Raw genomic sequence first — 9,935 nt, 5'->3', positions numbered from 1 at the left:
TTGCACTCGACTTTGACTTTTTAGCCTTCAAAGCCTTACAAAATTTTATTCAAATTTTTTTTTTTCATTTAAGCCCCAAAATGGACCATGGGAGTCTAACCTAAATACACATGGCAATAACACCATACTTATACAGTATACTTAAAAAAAAATTACAATACATGCTTTAGGCTTCAACAAGCCATAAACTAACAAAAATCCATCATAAAGCTTCCAAACTTCAAGCTTGTAACTCCCCTTTTCTCTTGGCACATGAAAAACTTATAAGGTAAGAATGAAAACCTTATAGGCTATAAAGTTCAGTAAGGGTGCAATGCATGTAAATATGAACATAAACAAGAATATGTAATGCTAAGTGCATGCATATTTGGTTAGATATCTTTTCCCTCACAACCCACTAAGGTTTGAGGCATCAACCCACATTTCCCACCATGTCCCCAACTACACTTATGGCCATAAGTTTCATGTACATAGAAAAGCATGCCAAATGCAACATAATAAGTTTATGAACCATACTTACAAACAATGCATTGCCACCCCCTTGGGGCCATCCCTTATCTTTTAAACCCTTAGATATTTGACAAGCTTGCTTCCAAGAATTTCTTTGCTCCCAAAACCCACCTAAGGGAAAACTATTAGTGTAGGTGCTCTAGACCCAATCAGATCGGGCATATTGTACACTGATAATTATAATCATGTTTATTATTTGAATAAGGAGTTGTTCACATTTACGAGAAGTTATTCTATTAGTTTCTTTTTATTATTGTAATAACCGAATGAAACCAGATAAAAGTCCATATGATGTAAACTGTGAATAATCTATAAAGATGTGAGATGATGCATCACAGTTTCTAAACATCATTAAACGTCCCAAGTCGTAGCAATGTCAAGAATGGACATTGACAATTGCGGTAAGACTTGTATGTGCTATGTTTTTGCTATGTGATAGCAATGGGGGTCTCACACCCATAGGCATGGGGATGCCTAGACAAGTACATAGGTGACCAATGTTGGAGAACGTGTCACTAGACATGACTCGCCATGAGAATCCATTTTGGTTATATGTTGATGGAATTCTCATACGAGATGGGTGTAACTAATCCTTCGATCTGAGGTTGTCACGGTCATCTCATAAGAAGACCGATATGCTTTGACATCGTTTCGATGGGCCTAACGAATCACGGTTGGCTAAATTTGAACGTTGACATTTTGGCACTAAAAGGAGGGCCTCTTTGATCACTAGCCATGGCAAGAGAACGGAACGCACGAAGCTCTGACACGGTGGCCGACTTGCCAGAGAATCACCGCGATCAACCGTAGGATTTTCCATCGAATGGAGGGCCCGTTGTTTCTGCAGCGGGTGCCCCTTTGCCACCGTCGACCAGAAATACTACCGGCATACCCCCACGGGTTCCTGTCTAACCCACCGTTCCAACCGCCGAGATAAAGGTGATCCAAGACTGGCGGCAACACCATGAAGCATTAGAGAACACAGTTATGCAGCTCGCTGATGCGGTCAAGGTCCTGGCCAAGCTCAAGCGCGGGCTATCCATGATCCACCAGCCTCACCTCAAAGGGTTCGCCAACAACGGGAAAAGAAACCTCCACTGGGGGAGGAGGATATCGGAGATAATTATCCATCTCCAAATCATCATTCTTCGGAACGGGAAAGAAGTAGGCAATTGTAAGCCCAATGATCTGCTGACCCGGACTCAACCATGGAGGAGTTGTATCAAAGAGTCCGGCAATTGGAGGCACAACAAGGGGCCCATGACCAGAATAATGGCCGTGGGGACAGATCACCATTCACAAGAGATGTTGAGCTAAAAACCTCTCCCCTGTAGATTCAAAGTCCCGAGTATGCAGCAGTACAATAGGGACAACAATCCCTATGATTACCTGGACGCGTTCAATGTTTAAATGGATTTGCTGACAACCACCTTGCTAGTCAAATGTTACGCCTTCCCAGCAACCTTGGGTGATATTCCCCGAGCTTGGTTCAGGGGCCTTCCACCTCGCAGCATCGGCAGCTGGGAGGAGTGCCAACGGAGATTTCTCAATCAATATAGGGCGTTGAGAATGCGGCTCGCCCCACCATGTCACCTCGCCACAGTGTTCTAGAGGGAAAATGAGTCTTTGAAAGACTATATCGACATGTTCAGGCTCAAGGTGAGCAATATCGAAGATCCCTCCGCTGAGAACATCCTGACTACGATCTCCACTGGCCTTTGGAAAGATAGGAAGCTTTATGAGAGAATCTATAGGACTCCGGTTAGAGACTTGGGGGAATTCTATGAACAAGCTGCCAAGAAGATCGGATAGGAAGAGGCCTTTGGCTCGAAGAAGCCCATTGGACCGAAAGAAGAGGCTGGGGGCTCCAACCAGAATAAGAAAAGACATAACGGAGATAATGGAAGGGAAGCTCGGGGAAAACGCTCAAACAATCAGGTCTCCAAGAGAGCTTGCAATGTGGATAGGGAAGAGCGACCTTCGATAGCTACTATGTCTTGTCTGACCCCTAAGAGAGGATCTTCTCCATGGAGAGAAATAGGGAGGAGTTCGGGAAGCCCAACCCGATGAGGACTCCTAACAAATTCAGAAATAGAGAAAAATTATGTGCATACCATAACGAGGCAAGCCATAACACCTCTGAATGCTGGGCCTTGAGGGATGCCATTGAGGACCTGATCAGAAAAGGTCGATTAAGGGATTATGTGGTACAAGCAACCAATTAGCTGACCCAACAACTGGCACAGCAACCGCCTCCTTTTGATGATGAGCTCTCATTACCAGTTCGAACGATCTACACAATTCATGGTGAACCTCACCTCGCTCGAACATCCCACAGGTCTCACGATAGGTGCATGCGTGAGGCCAACCATGTATTGCTGGCAGGGTCGAACGAACAAGTCGCACCCGCAAAGCGAGCTAGGGGTGACCGAGAAGATCATTTTCTTGGAAGAAGAGGCCAAAGACGTTCATTGGCTGCACAATGACACCCTCGTTATACGGGCCCAGATCGACAATGCCGAAGTGCGAAGGATAATGGTAGACACAGGCAGCTCGGTGAATGTAATGTACAAAGCTTGCTTTGATCAAATGAGACTGGGGCTGGAGTAGTTGAACTCATCCCCGGAGCCACTCTATGGGTTCACAAGTGATGCGGTGGTCCCTGTTGGGTGGATTAGTCTCATTTTTACTGTTGGAGATGAAGATCGCCAGGCCACCATGTTGGCAAAATTCTTAATTATAGACTACCCTTCGAAATACAACGTCGTGCACGGGAGGTTGGCAATGAACGACCTGGATTTGGTCACCTTGACAAGGTCGTTGACAATTAAATTCCTGACCCCCAATGGAGTAGGATGCATACGAGGTGAGCAACACCTCGCAAGGCGCTGCTATTAAGATGCTCTAAAAATGGGGACCAAAAGGAAGAAGGTGAATGTCATTGCAAGAAGCAACCCACAACCTGCCAGCCAAAAGGGTGTCACCCATGATCTGGACCCTCGTGAGGTGGACTGTGACAGGATCACTGGCCCGATGGAAGAGCTCGAAGACATTCTAGTAAGCGAGATGGATGAGGAAAGATGCCTCAAGCTGGGGAGGAATCTGACCCCCGTGGTAAAATCCCAACTTACCAATTTCCTTAAAGCTAATTTTGATGTATTTGCATGGAATCACGAGAATATGGTAGGAATAGCCCCAGAGGTTATGTCGCACAGGCTTAATGTAGATCCCAGCCATAAGCCAATGCATCAAAAGATGAGGCCAATGACTCCTGAGCACTATGCTGCTCTTAAAGAAGAAGTGGACAAGCTCTTGGTGAACGGGTTCATTAGAGAGGCCCACTACCCGGTCTGGGTAGCTAACCCAGTCTTGGTAAAGAAGAAAAATAGGAAGTGGAGGACCCGTGTCAGCTTCATTGACTTTAACAAGGCTTGCCCTAAGGACAACATTCATCTCCCAAGAATCGATCAGCTCGTGGATGAAACAGCTGGTCACCAGCTCCTCAGCTTCATGGATGCTTATTGGGGCTACAACCAGATTCCCATGACCCCCAACAACGAGGAGCACACCTCGTTTATTACCGACTGGGGGCTTTATTGTTATAAGGTCATGCCCTTTGGGTTAAAGAATGCTAGTGTGACCTATCAAAGGCTAGTGAATACGATGTTTGAAGCATTGATCGGTAAAACTATGGAAGTCTACTTTGACAACATGCTGGTGAAGTCAGAACGGGTAGCCGATCATGTTTCCGATTTGGGAGAGATGTTTAAGGTCCTTAGGAGTTATCAGATGAAGCTTAATCAGCTTAAGTGCACCTTTGGGGTAGCCTTTGAAAAATTTCTGGGATTCATGGTAAATAATAGAGGTATTGAGGCCAATCTTGAGAAAATAAGGGCTTTGCTCGACATGAGGTCGCCTGTACAGAAAAAAGAGGTGCAAAGCCTTAACGGTCAGGTCGCAGCCCTAAGCCAGTTCATTTATAAGGTAACTAATAAATGTGCCCTATTCTTCAAGCTGCTAAAAAGGGCGTGAGACATCTAGTGGACAAAAGAATGCGAGCCTGCATTCCAGCAGCTGAAGGAGTATATGGGACGAGCTCCGCTGCTCACCAAGCCCAAAGATGGAGAAAAAATGACCCTATACTAGGGAGTGTCCCAACATGCTCTCAGTGCGGCCTTTGTTCGAGGGGATGAAGGGGTACAACACCCCGTGTATTATGTCTGCAAGAGCTTGGTTGATGCAGAGACAAGGTACACATTGATGGAAAAACTGGCCTACTGTTTGATAATGGCATCAAGGAAGCTGCGACCTTATTTTCAAGCTCATTAGATTGAAGTCCTGACCAAGTACCCACTGAGGCAGATCTTACAAAAGCCAGACACCTCAGGTCACTTACTAAAGTGGTCTATCGAGCGAGCTCAGTTTGATATAGAATACAAACTAAGGATGGCGATCAAGGGGCAAGCATTGGCGGATTTCATTGTTGAGTTCACTAGGCCAGTTGATGAGGAAGCAAAGAACTTTTAAGGGCCATCCTGGGAGTTATATGTGGACGGATCATCAAGCGAGTAGGGAGTTGGAGCTGGGGTTAAGTTGATAAGCCCCGAGGGCCACAAAATCCTCTCTGCCCTAAGATTTAGGTTTCCATCCACCAGTAATGAAGCTGAGTATGAGGCCTTGTTGGTAGGACTTCGCCTGGCAAATGAGGTACGAACTGAGGCCATAGTAATTTCAGTGACTCTCAGCTCGTTATCAACCAGATACAAGGAGAATATCAGGCCAGAGACACGAAAATGGTGGTATACTTACAGAAGGTACGCGAGTTCTTAACTACTTTCAAAAAGTATGAAATACGCCAGATTCCCCGTTCCCAAAACTCTTATGCTGATGCATTAGCCCGCCTAGCAATTACCCGAGATACGGATTTCTTGGGGGCCATACCAGTGGAGTTCTTAGCTGCCCGAGCACAGAAAAGTGAGCTGAAACGATAACGATCGAGGTGCCCCAAGGCTCATGGATGAATCCCATACTGGATTATCTGCAAAATGGGAAACTGTCGGAAGATAAATTGGAGGCACATCTGTTGCGAGCTCGAGCAGCTCGATATTGTGTCTACAATGATAAACTATACAAAAGGGGGTTCTCAGCCCCGCTTCTGAGGTGTATCGATGGCACTGACTGTCAGACTGTGTTGGAAGAGATTTACGTGGGCCACTATAATAATTATGCCAGGTCACTTTCATTTGCTAAAGTTTTGTGAGCTCTGCCAGCTTACCTATAGCAGATGAGCAGCCCATGGCCTTTTGTTATTTGGGGTATGGATTTGATCGGGCTGCTTCCAACCGCCCGCAGAGGGTGCAAGTATGCCATAGTGGCAATTAACTACTTCACAAAATGGGCAGAAGCCAAAGAGCTCACGCAGATCACCATCTCGAAGGTACAAATATTTACATGGGATAGTATCGTTTGCAGGTTTGGAGTTCCGCAGTAAATACTAACGGATAATGGAACCCAATTCACCAGTGAGCAATTCATCCAATTTTGTGAATCGTTGGGGATCCAAAAGAGTTTCACGGCCATGGACCACCCCCAAGCCAATGGACAAGTCGAGGCTGTTAACAAGATAATCAAGTAGATCCTAAAGATAAAGCTTGAAGCTAGAAAGGGGCTTGGGTAGACGAACTACAAATAGTGCTCTGGGCTTATCAAACAATAGCTTGGAGCAACACAAGAGAGACCCCATTCTCAATGGTGTATGGGTCCGAGGCCATGATCCCAGCAGAAAACAAGGTGACCAGCCACTAGAGGGCCACTTTCAATCCAAGTGATAACGAGGAGCTGCTATCAACAAGCCTAGACCTACTTGAGGAAGCGAGAGATACAGCTCGCATGAGGGTCACCATCTATCAACAAAGGGTGGCGCAATACTACAACAGAAAGGTCCGAATTTGACGCTATAATGTTGGAGACCTAGTATATAAGGTACCAGGAGCTCGAGGGGTAACTCGATCTGTTAACTGCACCCCTTACAAATAAGTTACCATGTTTTCCATGACTCGCTCTATTCGGTCTATGCGGGTTCCATCTCCCAGACCTCTTCCTTGGGATGGGTCTTCTTGAGGGGTCTCTGATATTGCCTCGTGAGTGTATTGTGACTCTTCTTCTTGGGTAACACTCTCACGATAGTTTGGAGTAACTGGTTCAAATCCTTGGGATCGCCTAGTATTCACTATCTGAAATATCCAGGCTTGATCCATGAGATTAATAATTAGATATTAGAAATAAGTAATCCAGGGCATTCATAGTCAATCAAAACTTATAAATTTCTTAACCTCCCCGACTTTTTGTGAGCCCAACCAATTGTTAGCTCAATAAATCCCTAAATACCTATATCCTAGATTTGAGAATTTCGTGAACTAATTACCTACTAAATCTTCCAACATTCCTATAAAACACAATAGTCTTCTAAATTCCAAAATTTCTGCAGAACAATAAAATAGTTTCCCAAGTGTTTATTATCCTCCAAGATCCGTGAAACACCCACAAAACATTTGTTAATTCTAACAATCTATATATCATTATTGTAACACCCCAATTTTCTTGAGCGTGTTATAACTTACGATTTCGGGAATATAAAAATTTTTCATATCACAATCGCTACCATACATCACACAAATTCCCAAAAACCCTAATTTTCACCTTCTCAGCTTAACAAACCCAATATTAAATAGCTAAGATAGGTGTTAAAATTTCAAATGCGGAAGCTAGATCGAACCTGATATGGTTCACAACCATAACGCTTTATTTATCATAAAATTGTTCAAGACGTCTACAAAATATATTACATGGACATCATCAAGTGATAACCGAACATCTTAACCATATCCAAAATTACATAGGTTTGCACATAAACATAGATATGCTAAACATGCTATAGGTAGTAAAGTAAGCTTATCCTTCAGCTACCTCTTTTCCCTTAAAGCTGCTCGTCAAACCTGGAACGTTTGAATATTCCAAGGACATAGTCTAATTAGAAGATGAATCTTCTAGTGAGAAACTCCAAAAACAGTTTATATCGATGCATGATCAAGTATAAAATGTATGAGAAGAGAACGAGAACTACTTCGAAGTGCCTCGTGAACACGTTAGCCTCCTCCAACGAGAGCTTTCTCAATGGCGCACGCATAGCACCTCTCGGGAGGTCCCTAACCATGTTACTTCGGCCCGACCTCATAGCACTCATGCAAGCACCGCATTCGTTGTTCTTTGGGCTCACGGTCTTCCCCACGAGAGCTTTCTCGATGGCGCACGCATAGCGCCTCTCGGGGGATATCCGACTTTTGCCTTCGGCCAACAACAGATAGCTACAACAGTATGGCCACACGAATTTTATAAATGCAACAGTTAAAAAGCCAATAGCATATATTTTTTAGAAAAATACATTTCATATATGCAACATGATTTCACATAAGAGAATAACAAGCGTTTATGTATAAGAACTTCACGAAACACATCTCATACAATAGAAGTCTCTCATAAGAGAATAAAAAATAGGATTTGGAGTATAGGAGTCTCACCTTGTTGGTTTAGCCACGCGCCCTCACGAGCCCCAAGAAGGCTAGCCACGCTCCCTCACGCGCAGCTATTATCTGGCGCGTGTATCTCACACGCTGCACAGCAGTCTCGAATTGCTTCGCCTTGGGTTGGTATTTCGGCCATAACTTCCTCATTTTAACTCCGATTCGACCCCCGTTTGAACCTACGCGACCCTCTCTTCCCCCTCTACAAGATTATCAAAAAAAAAAATCAGACTTACCATCTTTTTTGCTGACTAATTTTGGCGAATTCCGGCAAAGGCTCGCAACTCCGACGAGGCTCGTTCTCCGCCGCTTCTTCGCTGCTTTCTTCCAGCCTTCTTGCTGAACTCCCTTCTCTTTCTCTAGAGCAAGCTCCTCCTCTTAGAGTGCTTCACTCCTCAAACTTGGTTGGAATGATTTGAGAAGAACCCATGGTGCCTTTTTATAGATTTCTCCAACCAATCACATTATGCCACTTGTCAAAATCTTAGCCATGGACTCCAAAGACTCAAAGCCATAATTGAGTGGCTTTTGAAATCTAAAACTAGAATGAATTGATCTTTTGAAATCCAAGCTAAAACCCCAAACTTCTTTCAAATAACACTTTGGCGCTTATTTCAAGTCCTCAACTTCAATATTTTACCACATAAGCTCTTAATTTTATCCTTATTTCGTTTGGATAATTCTCTAATTACAATTACACCATCAAACATCAAATTTATCGAGATACTTAAAATTTCAAAATTAATAACTCAAAATTATTCAATATATACGATTTTTTGGAAGCCCCTTACCATCATTTGGTCTTTTTAGTCTACAACTTAGCTTAACCGAAAACTATTTCTGATTTGATTTCTTTCAGCGTCATAAATCTCGCCTCGAGACGCTCGTCAAAAATATACCTTTAACCTTAGGTATCTAAGCTCTAGGGTACTCCCTACGACTGATTCAGTCACTCGTTGCCAATTCAAACATATTTTTGATATTTTAAACTCACTTAAAATTCGTGGTAACTTCACGAAAATATGGGGTATTATACCATGGACAAAAATATCTTCAAGAGCTCATTTCCATGAATTGAGATGAGTTGTTCATCTGCAAAAAATTCTCTAATGGGAGCAACAACATCCCTATTACACTTTTTTGAATCAGTCACCTCTACATCATCCCTTCCATACACTTTCGCAATCAAGGCTAGCTCCAATTTATCCTTCGTCTTGTCCTACAAATAATCAGAGAAAATAATTGAGTCCAAAACATCAACTGAGATATAGTCATTGGAATCTGTGGGTAGATTTAAAGAATTAAAAATAAAAAATTCTGTTGTTTCATTTAAGATTGTCATGGTTAACTTGCCATTTTGAACATCAATTATTGTCTTGGCTATAGCCATGAATGGACGTTTAAGCAGAATGAGCAACTCATGCTCATGATTTGATTGCTTTTCCATATCTAAAACCACAAAATTAGCATGAATGATTAATTTATCAATTTGAACTAAAATCACCTGCACAATGCCTTTATGATATCTAATTGTACGATTAGTAAGTTGTAGAGACATTGTATTCCCCCAAACCCAATTTCATGTAAATCGAATAAGGAATCAAATTGATACTTGCGCCAAAATCCCTAAATCAAATTGATGTTGCCCCCCTAAATTTCCTGCTTGAGATTCTTATTTTTAAGATGTTAAGAATATGTGATCAGATTCTCTAGTGATAGAATTTCTTAATATATACAAAGATACATTAAATGTATTTATATGTTAATTAGACGTTATCTAAATCTAACATTATGGCACATCACTAATAGAGATGCAGATGAAAATATACAGTTTTAGGTTGTCTA

The sequence above is a fragment of the Diospyros lotus genome, chromosome 1, assembly GCF_014633365.1.
Source record: "Diospyros lotus cultivar Yz01 chromosome 1, ASM1463336v1, whole genome shotgun sequence".
Classification (NCBI taxonomy): domain Eukaryota; kingdom Viridiplantae; phylum Streptophyta; class Magnoliopsida; order Ericales; family Ebenaceae; genus Diospyros; species Diospyros lotus.
This window is presented reverse-complemented; position numbering follows the sequence as displayed.